Source organism: Myotis davidii, unplaced genomic scaffold (genome assembly GCF_000327345.1).
Source record: "Myotis davidii unplaced genomic scaffold, ASM32734v1 scaffold1219, whole genome shotgun sequence".
NCBI lineage: Eukaryota > Metazoa > Chordata > Mammalia > Chiroptera > Vespertilionidae > Myotis > Myotis davidii.
The window spans coordinates 103,556-115,699 of NW_006290442.1; the positions used below are offsets into that span (position 1 = coordinate 103,556).

The 12,144-nt window shown below is 49.2% G+C and overlaps 1 protein-coding gene across 3 annotated transcripts in view; it reads left to right on the plus strand.

The window, feature by feature from the left end:
• Window positions 1–359: 359 nt before the first annotated feature.
• Window positions 360–12,144, plus strand: part of CRACR2A (calcium release activated channel regulator 2A) — a 143,900-nt gene continuing 132,115 nt past the window's right edge. For all 3 annotated transcript variants that reach the window (XM_015563748.1, XM_015563749.1, XM_015563750.1), the window contains exon 1: window positions 360–575. The gene's annotated coding sequence lies outside the window, so the exon portion shown is untranslated. The remainder of the gene's footprint in view (window positions 576–12,144) is intronic.

Here is a 12,144-nt window from a genome sequence, read left to right on the forward strand (position 1 = left end):
GGCATTCATGCCAACAGAAGAACATACAGAAGAGACAGAAAAGTATTAAGGACCAGATCCCCAAAGTTAAGAGCTGGAGTGGACCTGGCCGCTGCAGGTTTTCAGGGAAGCATACCCATACTTCTCTCCAGGGTCCCTGGAGGTTCCAGAAGATTCTCTTTCTTTAAAGAAATGCGGGGCTCTGCAACCTGTTACCATTCTGGAATCAGGGCAAAGGGCCTACTGGGACTCAGGAACAGAGGGGCCCAGGCAGCCCCACCAGTCGCGCAGGCTAAGTCAGCCGCAGCCCCGCCCCCGCTATCCAGGCTCCCTGGCTCTCTGAGGTCTCCTCCTGTGGGCCGGGACCCCAACGCGCCGCGCGCAGATCTGGAGGGCGCCCAGAGGGTGGCGGCCGGCAGCGCGGGCTCCCTGGCGCCGCCTCCAGTTCTGCGCGGCAGTGGACTAGTCCAGCCCGCGCGGTTCTGGGCGGAGAGAGTCAGGGGGAACAGTCCGCGGAGCAGGCGGCTACCTGACAGCTGTGAGCCCAGCGGTGGCGTCAGCAGCTAGGAGGGAAGCGGTGACTCCCGAGGTACGAGGTACGTGTTGACCGGTCACCAGGTGGGCGTTTCCCAGCCCCCTCTGCCTGGTGCAGCCCGGGAGGAAGGTGCTTCCTCCCCGAGGGCCCCGCAGCGGCCAAGTGAGCATGTGTGTGCAGCACATGGGTTCCTGGGAGGGCTGGCTCAGAGGGAACAGCTGAGTGCCCGACCCCTGTTCCCAGGCCTAACCCTGAGGGGACTGGAGGAGGGCCGAGGAGCAGTGGGGCTAAGATCAGAGAGAGACCTCAGGGTCCTTTTGCCACATCCAGCCTCTTCATTTTACAGAGTGAAGTGACTGGCCCAGGGTCTCAGTTCCAGAAACCTGAAGTCGTCCTCACTTGCAGGGCAGTGCTGCTAGGAGCTCCTGCCGCCTGGCTCAGGACAGCTGCACAGCTGTTGCCACGTGTAGAAACAAAGAACTGGGAGAGACAAAGTCAGAAAGTCAGAAAGAGACAGAAAGAGAGCCTCCCAGCACAAAGGAAGAAGGTCAGGAAATGGACTGCTACTGGGGCTGTACTTCCTCTGCAGTCCGTTGTGCTGTGGTCTGGTGTGTGACTCAGCCGGCTTGCTGACTCTGGCCCAGGTGTGTGTGAGTGTGTGTGCATATGTGTGCATGTGAGTGCATGCGTGTGTGTGGATGCATACACGGGGATGCGGCGAATCTACCTGAGCATGTGGAAACCCTCTAAAACTGTGTATGCCTGTCCACTTACTCACAATGAACTTGTTGGGAACCAGCCCTGTGTTTGGCTCTGAGGAAGATACCAAGAATCCCAAACGAATTAGCTTTGCGTTACTCCAGAGGGCAGAAAGGGCCCATGGGGGAGTCCCTAGGGAAGGTCAGAGTTCAAGAGGAAGAACCTGATTCGTGAGGTAGCAGGTTCCCTGTCTCTGGGAAAAAAACAGCCCATACCAGATAATTTTCTTATCAAGGAAATGGGCACAGGGATATGAAAGTAGGACAGCTTACTCCACATAGAAGCAGGATTTTAGTTTGAGGGTCCAGGGCTCATGCCCCTTTTTAGGTAACATCACCAAGCATGACCTCATTGGGTGGTGCTTCCTGTAAGAGCTACTCTCTGCATATTTTTGAGTGACAACTGGGAGGCTTCACAGGCGACCACTGAGGCCCCGTCACCACTCAGTACTCTACTATAAGAGCGATGAATGCTGTGAGTCTAGGGGACTTTGGAGGAGGCAGGGCACTTCTGGAAGGAGTGGATCAGGATGGCATTTTGGAGGTGGCTGTGCCTCAAGGAGGAGGCTGGGTCTGGGCATTTCAGGGACACCTGAGCAGAGTCATGGAGGTGGTGGCGGGGTGGCTGGGGACAAGGGAAGATGTGGTGGAGATGTGGTGAGGAATGTTGGTTTGAGTTTTTGGAATTGTGATGAGGAATGGTGGAAGGCCTGGAGCATTAGGCTATGGAACTTGAACTTCATTCCTAGGCCTGGGGATTTTTGATGGGAAGGGGAATGGGTTATTGGGCTGGGTTCAGAAGAACTTGGCACTTGGCAGCAATATTTGGGAAGCACTAACAGTGAAGGGAGCGGTGGGAGGAGAACTGGGAAGGAGAAGATTGCAGTGACCATGTGCGGCTGAATAGAGCTGTTGGGAATGGAGAGGATGGCGCTTGACCAGAGACATTGCTAAAAGGGATGTGTATGTGTCACGGAGAAATAGGCCAGGACCTGTGGTAGGGCATTATCACACATGATCTTACCCAACCCTCCCAATAACCTTGTGAGATTATTATGTGTAGGAATTTTGTAGAGGAGGAGATGGAGAGTCAGAGTTTAAACAACTTGTCCAAGTCCACACAGCAAATAAGTGGTGGGGCAGGGACTTGAACCCAGAGACAGATGGAATAGATCCAATCTGGTAGCCGAGTAAGTAAATGTCAGAGGCTGAGCAGAGGAGGAGACCTTGACGATGGAGATTGGGGCTCCAGTGCTGGACAGGGAACCCCAGGAGTGGGTGTGAATGACCCACATCCCATGTGGTTCAGGGTTTGGGCTCTGGAAGAGGGGCCTCACACAAATGACAGAGACGAGACAAGAAATAATAATTTGGAAATTGGGGGGCCAGGCCTGAGCCCATCCCAAAAGGAAAGACTCCACTTATCCTCAGACCTTGCCATCCTTTTTTCAGGTTGGGGTACACCTGTAGCCCTTAGGCAGGCAATTTCCAGTAACAGACAGACTATCTTATCAGTAAGGATTTACATGACTATCTGGTGGGGAAGTTGCTTCAGCTACCATTGTCAGGACTAAACAGTGGGTGCATAGCCCTGACCTTTGCCAGGGCTTCAAGGGTCACCAGCATTCCCAGCTCCTTGTTCACACCTCTCTGCTAGAGAAGACAATAGGCAGCTTCCCACAGGGTGGTGTCAGGTTTGGTGGGTGATTACAGGGTGGGAGCCTGTGATGGCAGCACGCACAGGGATGGGGGCTGCAGTATCCGTCTGTTCTGCACCCCCTGACCTGAGGCTCCTTGTGAATTCCCTGAGTGTGCTCTTGGAACCTATAGGCTGCTGGGATGCTGGAGGTGCTGGGAGAAGTTGTGCTGAGGGAGGTGGTGGGGGATCCCCTGGGATTTGGCAAGTCAGTCATTGAATTCACATCACTCCCTTGCTTTTCTCCCACCCAGAACAATTGTGTGTTCTGTCTCAGTGCACAGGGGACTTGGGCATTTGCCAGGCCTCATTGGGCTAGAATTAGTTCAGGTTATCATGTTGCCCTATGCTTGGTTCCCTCCTATGTTTGACCTCTAACAATGGTTATACAGGTCCTAAAGATGTGGTTGCAGACTATTGTGGAATTCCAAAAGTGCAGCTTCGGGAGCCACATGTCATAGTACCTGGTGATCTAGGGACAAGCCTGCCCTATATTTCAGATGAGGAAACTGAGGTGGAAATCATGGCCCTTTGCCAATGGCAGAGTGAGTGGCAGAGAGGAGACCAGACCCTTGGGCTCCTGACTCTCAGGCTTTGCTCTCACCCCTGCCATGTGGGGAAGCAGCTGCTTGGAGAGCAGCTTCCAGCATCCCCCATAAAATAGCCCTTGGGGCGATTTTTAAAAATAGGCTTCAGCTTTTGATGGACAATTGCAAGCTGTTATTCTCTTTTTCTCCCTTAAAAACACCATGTCACAAGATGCCACATTATTTTCACTCATCCATCTAGGGGTCAAGTAAGTTCTTTGACATTTCAAATGGTTTTTTTTTTTTTTCTCTAAGAGAACTTCGGTAAGGCACCGTGTAGTTAGAGAGCCAGAAAGCGTCCCTCACGTGTGCAGGGTCAGTGCACGCAAGGTGCCTGTGCGCACTGCTGGCAGCCTAGGGCACTGACAGGGAAGACCAGAGAGGAGAGGATGGCTGTGGGAGAAGAGGAAGGAGGGGGAGCAGCAAAGTGAAGAGAAAAAGGAAAAACTGAGTTGATGGCCCAGACACCTCAGTGGCACGGGCAGAACTGTCTTGGGGACATACACTTTGGGAACCTGGCTCCCCAATACCCAGAAAGGCAGGAAAAAAATGAGCTAGTTGGCCTTAGAATTTATTGTGCAACTGTTCACAATAAATTGAGAGAGAAAGGAAGAGTGTTAATAATGATGCTGGGACAGCAGGCACAAGCCAGGATGTCCTGTGCACACTGGTCATCCTCAGGACTTATGTACATTAAATGCCAGACATGAGTTTGCTTGTTTAAGCCTCACTACAACCCAACCGAGTAGGCACTGCTATCATTCCCATTTTACAGAAAAATTAATGGAGAAACAGAGAGGCAAATATCATGCCCACTAACAAATGGAGGAAGCAGGATTTGAACCCAGGCAGTTCGGCTCTGCCAGTGCCCATGCCTTCAGCGTCACCTATGCTGGCCCTCCCCTCAGCTGCCTTCTTTTAGGACTCAGCAGTGAGCTTTTGGGTCTTTGTTTCCCACTGGAAGCTGATCTCAGTGGCCAATTTAGCATGGCTGCATCTGCATAAAAAGTAAGTTTGTGGTTGAGGCCGAGGTGCTGGGGTGAGCTGGGAGAAGGGCTCTGTAGGTTTTATCCTCTACAGACTGCACCTTGTTCAAACCAGCCTTGACCACAGGTCTGCTTCATTCTTTTCTTGTATCCACTCTGCCCTTTCAGACTAAGTCAATGGGCCAATGGACTGGGTTGGGCATAAGCAGGCCCTCCTGAAGGCCATTGCTGGAATGGGTTCCGGAAGACCCTCATCTGCCTGGGTGACTCGAGGGATCGCTGTCTGATGGACAATTTTGCATGCAGGGTCTCTCCTAGCTTGAGGAATATGGCGTTTTCTTTTGTGACAGATTCTTCTGGGGACAGTGCATTCCCTTCTTCAGTTTGTTTGGGCTGCCAGCCCGGGCTTTTTCTGAATGTCAGCAGGGCTCCTTCTTACCCGGCCTGCCTGTTGACACATCCGGGATGGGCTGGCCCAGGGAGGCATTTACAGGGGCAGAGCCTGACCCTGGGTGATGCTCCAGGTCTTTCTAGGAGATGCAGGGAGGTCAGAGCAGTCAGTCTTTAAGAGCCTCTGTCCCCACTGAACCTGCTCTGAAGACCCCTTATGCCCTTTCCCAGGGCTGGGCAGAATGTGTGGCTGGGCCTGAGAACTTGTGGGAGGGTGGGAACTGTGCCTTATGCAAGAGAGCTCCGGTTGGGGGGAGAAGGGGGCTGGACAGGCTCAGCACCCAGCCTTCTGCTCTTAGCGCTCTGCTGGGTCTGTGCAGCTCTGTGCCCTGCTGGGCTAGGAAAGGTGAGAAGGGCGAGACTTTAGCACACATGCTGTGGGTGTGCCAAGGCCTTCCTTAACTCCCTTTTAAGCTCACAGTAGCACAGGGGAAGTAGGAAGGTGGCTACAGTGGCTCCATTAATTACCAGTTCAGACAAAAGGGATATCTCTTATTACCTGGGCGATTGGTTTATTTTCACTTTATTTACTTTAGTGATTGCTCAGTGTTGAGCTCCAGGATTTGCAACTGGTCTGAGTTTTCCTGGTAAAAGCATGCTGCTTTGCCACAATGAATCCACATGAGTGCACACCTTGCTGCTGGTGTGGAAGGTCGGGTCGGCGCTGACATGGCAGGGAGACCAACTTCCTGCAGCTCCACCCTGATCACACCGGAACCTCGGGGACTCTATTCCCATGGCACCTCGAGGCTGGTGCACAGAATGTACCAGGCCCAGCTGAGAACTTGGCACAAACAAACTCAATCCTTAGTACAGCCTTGTGGGACAGGAGCTGTTATTATCATTCTCCCGGCTTTGGAGATGAGGCTTCTAGGGCAGGGTCCTTGCTGAAGGTCAATCAGCTATTAAGAGCCTGAGCTGGAATTTGAATCCAGGCAGCCTGGCCCCAGGGCCAAGTCCTCAACCATTCCTCAGCCTGCCCCTCTGAATGCTGAGGTCAGGGACCAACTCTGTAGCCATTCATGTGTCCTCAGGATTCACCCTAAAAATCTGAGTTTCTTCCTTCTTCATGGAAGTGGGAACCTGCCAGTTCACCTCAGGTGAGCACATAGGTGTGAACAGGTGGGTGTGAAGGTTTACCTGGTCTTGCCGGTCTAGGTGGCTTTATCTGTGGAGAGTTTGCTCCTGAGTTCTGTAGTGTGGGGTCCAACTTTCCCTAGTTGGTCCTCGTCAGCATGTCAGTCTTGGACTGGAATTCCCCAGTGGGCCAGGCCAGAGCCTCACCTTATCGTTGCTTACTGTAGAGCTCAGGTTCCCAGGGGACCTGGTTTACGAAGAGACATGTAGTCCTTCCAGCCACAATTTACAGTCCCCTTGGAGGGATGATCTGAAAAGATAACCAATGCAGCTCAAGTTTATTGACAAGCAGAGTCAAGGGTATTTCTTGTGGCTTCACAGAGGAGGTGGGATTTGAGCTGGATCCAAGGATGGGCAGACTGGACAGGCAGATGGCAGAGTGGGAGCACTGAAGACAGGTGTGTGACAGCACCGAGCACAGCACACAGCGTGCTGGTGGGGCAAGAGGGTCCCTGCTTGGAGGCCCCCCTAGGGGTTTTTGTCCAGCTTCCAGGGTCTCTCAATGACTGGGATGTGAAGGGACGATCAGCTGGCTGTTGGGCTGCAGTGTGGTCAGGCCCAGGCACGGACATTAGCAGCCGCAGTGCCCTGAGGCACAGGGACAGCCCTTTACTCCCTCGGTGTGGAGGTACGAGGTTGGCATGGCCTTCAGGAAACATGGATGAGTCAGAGAGGTCCTGGCGGAGGGGGTTAGAGACCCTGGCAGGAGGGACTACACTTGTCTTCAGCCAGGCTTTGTTTTTCTATGGAGGAGGAGGAGGTGGTTTGTCAAAGCCACTCTCTCTATCACCTGTGCAGGAGTGAAAGCTTGAGGCTTTCCTCCTGAAGGCAAGGGTTTTCTCAACAGGAGAGCAGCGACTGTCTCTACCCCCTCCCCCTCCCCCATCCAAATGGAAACACTGAGGAGGGAGGGGACTTGGTCCTTGGAAGTTTCATCTGAATTGTGGTCAGAAATTAGTATCCGAGGTACCATCAGGAAAGACAAATTGTTCTGCATCAGGATCTCAAGGTCTTTCTCTGGTGTCCCGGTCTGTGGTGGCTTCTGGTTTTCAGGACTTCGGGGGCTTGGATCAGATGGATGGCCTGGAGAAGGGTCAGTCAGCTTGGTGCCATGAGATCTTGACTCAGAGCCTTCGGGTGGTGTCTGGGTGCACCAACCCTGCCTTCGCTAGAGAACCCCACAGATGGAAGGTGATTCCAACTCCCCTTTACACTATTTTCATTTTAGTGTCTAAAGTGGCCTGAGAATTCAGTTTTAGTGTGTTGTTTGGCTTTTGAATTTTTTTGTAATGGCCTTTTTTCATTGGAGTAAAATATACCTAGTACATGACATAAAAAGCTACAGTTTCTAAGTGTGCAGTTCAGTGGCATTAGAACATTCACAGTGTTGTGCAGCTACCACCACCATCTCCAGAACTTCCTTTATCCACCCAGCTGATTAAGGTTTGGTGTTCACCCTGGCTCCAAGGAGGGCCGCGGTCTCCCTGTCTCAGTGCCCTTAGGCATTGTGAGGCTCTCTCCACTTGGGCCATCTTCCTGCTTCTCTTTCTTGTTTTGTTTTTTTAATCTCTGCTTCAGCCAAAGGAACTTCTGTGAGTCTGCCCTCCTTTGGGCTGGGTTCTGTGCTAAGCACTTTGTCATTCCTCCCAGCAGTTCTTTAGGTGGTTATCATCCACCCTTTCCCCATGAAGAAGCAGCATCAGAAATCTAACAGGCTGCAGCAATTTCAGAGCCCGAGTTGGATTCTGGACTCTCTAATCCAGGGGTCCTCAAACTTTTTAAACAGGAGGCCAGTTCACTGTCCCTCAGACTGTTGGAGGGCCGGACTATAGTTTAAAAAAAAAGTATGAACAAATTCCTATGCACACTGCACATATCTTATTTTGAAGTAAAAAAACAAAACGGGAACAAATACAATATTTGAATTTGCATGTGGCCCGCGGCCGTAGTTTGAGGACCCCTGTAAATCCTTCCTCCTTCATCTGGATGGGAATGTATAGAATCAAGCACAGCCAACCCTGCCTCACATTGGTGTGTATGCTAGAAGGTTTCTAGAAACTGCATGGATTTGGGGATGTATTATATGAACCCTCTTCCATTAGGATTTTTAATTGGAACCTTTAGCCAAAAAGGATTTGCTTGAAAATAGCTTAATTACATACCATAGAAAAACAGCTAATGGAATTTGCCAAACTACTAAATTAAGCTTTTCAACTAATTACACATGTACTATAGAAGTGTGTGTTTAGCCTTGACTGTGGGTCCCTCCCCAGGCTAAGAGATGTGGAATGTTCTCTGGCCAGCAGGGGCTTGGTGCCCTGCCAGCTCTTGTTCTTGATGGTGATCATGTGTGCTTTTCTGTCCTTCTTGGAGTCTTGCTGGGGCTTGACCCTGCATTTTCTCAGGGCAAGGCAGGTTACTCAGAGGGTGTGATTGTCCTGGCTACAAATAATGCTAAATAATGCATTTCTGTTTCTCAGCAGGCTTCTTCCTAGCATTTATCTCCTGCAGTGTGTCTCTGGCACATTTCCTGTTGCTCCTCTTTATGGACTGCACTAGCCCCTGCTATGTCCCCTCTACTCAGATTTTTTGGGTTTGCCTTGGTTTGTGGCTTGGGGTTCCAGCTTCAGTAGATGTGGCTTAACTCTGGGAGTGAATTCAGCACCCAGCAGACTCACATGGCCCCATGCATAATAAGATAATCTATTGAGTCCCACCATGTGCCAGGCAGTTTCTCATCTAGGAGTTAGCATTCCCATTTTACAGACAAGAAAACAGAGGCTCAGGGAGGGTCCAGAATTGCCTGAGTTCACACATCTAGCTCCGGTATAGACACCTACATCACAGACATCTCACCCGTACTGTTGATCCCGCTGCACCAGACTGGCTCCCTACAAGGGCTGACTCCTCGGGCTGTGGGGTCTGCTGGATAACAGAGCTCTGTTAACACACCTGTGAAATGGGAACAGAATCTCCTGGCTCCAACTAGGCGAGCTCCCCAGGCTCAGGCCAGTAGAACGATAGGGGTGGGCCAACTATAATGTAAAAAGTCTGCTATAGAATTTTTTAAGGAATGTAATTTTAATGCATCGAACCACAGCTTGAATCAGAAACAGACACAATAAGGAATTGCTAAGTGAAATGAATGTTAATAAAAAATAATTACTAGGCCTTCATTATATATTCACATATTGCAAACAAAATTTTTTTTTAAACACACAAGCTCCATTTACTGGAGTTAGAAATAGAATGAAAAGCTCTACTTTGTACTGGATAGCAATCATATTATACCACATACCACATCTGAATTTTCTGATACTTTAGGGGTCTATCAATATGGTTTTATTGAATGGTGATGCCAAACAAAACAAAGCAAAACAAAAAACGCTCATAAAACAAAATGGATCAACAGATACTTATTGAGCTCACTGTTTCTTTCTCATATACTGTATATACTATCCTATGAAGTCTATCCATACTTTGTCATTTCAGTTATGTAATTTTTATTTCTAAAAATTCTCTTTGGCCCTGGCCGGTGTGTTTAGTGTTTGGAGCATCGGCCCTTGCACCAGTGAGTCTTGGGTTCGATTACTGGTCAAGGGCAGGCACCTTGGTTGCAGGTTCACTCCCTGCCCCTGGTCAGAGCATGTGAGGCAGACAACCAGTCGATGTGTCTCTCTCACATCAATGTTTCTCTCTCTATCCTCCCTCCTTCTCTCCCTTTTACTCTCTTTGAAAAAGCAATGGAAAAAATATCCTCTGGTGAGAATTAACAAAACAAAAACAACAACAAAAAAATCCTCTCTGGTTCATTTTAAAAAAAATCTTCTGTTATTCTTTATGATTTTTTTGTTCCCTGCACATATTTGCAAGCTTGTCTTTAACCCCTTCCCCGGCAGAAACGTGTATACTCGTTTTCACAAAATGTTCTTTTTCAGTCGTCGACGAGTATACTAAGAAAATATGGTTAAGAAATATGGTTTATAGGAAGACGAGTTACAAACTGTTTTCATAACCAGCATCAAAAATACTATATAGAACCAAAATAAAAAAATTAGTCTGAAAAAGAAATGTTTTTAACAAAAAAATTATTGGGGAAGGGGTTAACTTCTAATTAATATTATATTAAAGTCATTATTATAGTCAGACCTGGACATTCCATTATCTGAAGAGTCCCTGGCCAGCGAATTCCTTTCTCACCAGCTTTTTGAAACATGGTTTTTAAATATCTTATTCAAAATTTTTAGTGTTGTTCAATGTTAGGGTCAATCTAAGTGCTTAGCCTGCCATACTGCTGGAAATAAAAGTCTAGCATATTTATTTAAAATTGATAAAATGATGAGAGGGAAAAGTAATGGAGGTTGGCCTTTGAGACCTAGAATTGCCACTCTGTGCTGAAGACATTTTATGAAGGCCCCGAACAGTGCTGAGAAGCCACTCACGGTGCGCTTGCCCACCAGTGTGGTGGGGATCCATATAGTCGGCACCCGCCCCCAGAGGACGTTAGTGTCCTGCAGGACCTAGCCGTCACTCTTTTCCTCCTACACAGTCTTACTACTGTCTATGGCTTCAACCATCACGTTGATGCTGGTGACCCCCAAACATATGTGTTTAGCCCTGACCCAACTCCTGAACACCAGGTCCCCCTTTCTCCTTCCATTTTGAAGTGTTTACATCTCTATGTCCCACAGACACCTCAGCCTTCACATTTCCCAAGTAGAGCCAAGTGTCTTCCCTGCCAATCTTGTTCCTCTCCTAGCATTGCCAATCTGGTGAACCAGTTTCACAATGGCCCTCATCTCTGAAGTTAGACGCCCTGGAGTCATCCTGGATACCTCTGCCAGCTCTGCGTGCCATGTCCAACTGTTACCTCACTCTGTCTCTTGACTCTATGCAGGTTCCTCCTTTCTCTGCACTGTCATGCCTTGCGCAGCCCCTGCTGCTGGTCTGAACCATCACCTGCCTCTTCCCTGGGGTCCCTCCTTCTGGCCTCTCCCTGCTGGGGTCCAGTCCCAGCATTAATGACAATCAGGATCTCATCCCAATCGTGCCACATGCTGTCTCACTTCCACCTTTCTCCCCAGCGCCTGTAAACAAAGCCCATCTTCCTTAGATGATATGTAAGGTTCCTCACATGTACCCCATTTCTCTCCTTTGCCCACCATTTATACTCCTCTGAATATGCCATCTCTTCTCATTGCATGTTTATAGTGCTGAGCAGGGGTTTTCAGATATAAGTGCGCATGAGAATCATGTGCAAGCCTTGTTAGAACACAAAATACTGGACGTCATCCCCAGAGGTTTAAATTGGGTAAGTCAGAAATGGGGCCAAGATCTGAATTTGTAACAAGTCCCAGTGGTGGCTCCTCTGACAACAAATATGAGAACCACCAGTGTGGACTGGTAATGAGTGTGAGTCAAGGAGCACTTCACTCCCTGTATTATGTAACCCCTCCATGCCACAGTTTACTTTTCCATGAGAGAGGATTCAATGAGTTAATAGTCAGAAAGCACTAAACACAGTGCCTGCTTCATCATAAGTGCCCAGGAAATGTTAGCTGCCAGCATTATCTATTATTATTTATACTAGAGGCCTGGTGCACAAAAATTTGTGCACCGGGTGGGGGTTCAGTAGTTTAAAAGGTCTTAATGTAACTGGATAACCAAGGGGTCCAGCTGCCTGTCACTACTCCAACCAATTAAGCAGGAACAGGGTTGAATCATGTATGAGTGTTTATTCCAATACTACCAGCAGTATGGGAGAGCAGTAGCTTATCTACAAAAATCTGCTCGGCAGCCCCCATAAGCCAGCTGCTTATTTTGGGGAGAAGGACTAAGATTACAAGGGGAAGCAGGAAAAAGGGATAAGAACGGGTATGCAAAATGGGCAGTTTAGAGGTAATGTGGGCTGGGGGTGTGCAAAGGCCTGTGGTTATGCAAGGGGCTGATGCCTCTGGTTTCAGCTACAAGGTTGTTACTCTTTCCATGATAATAGGCAGCTCCCACATGGAGAGAC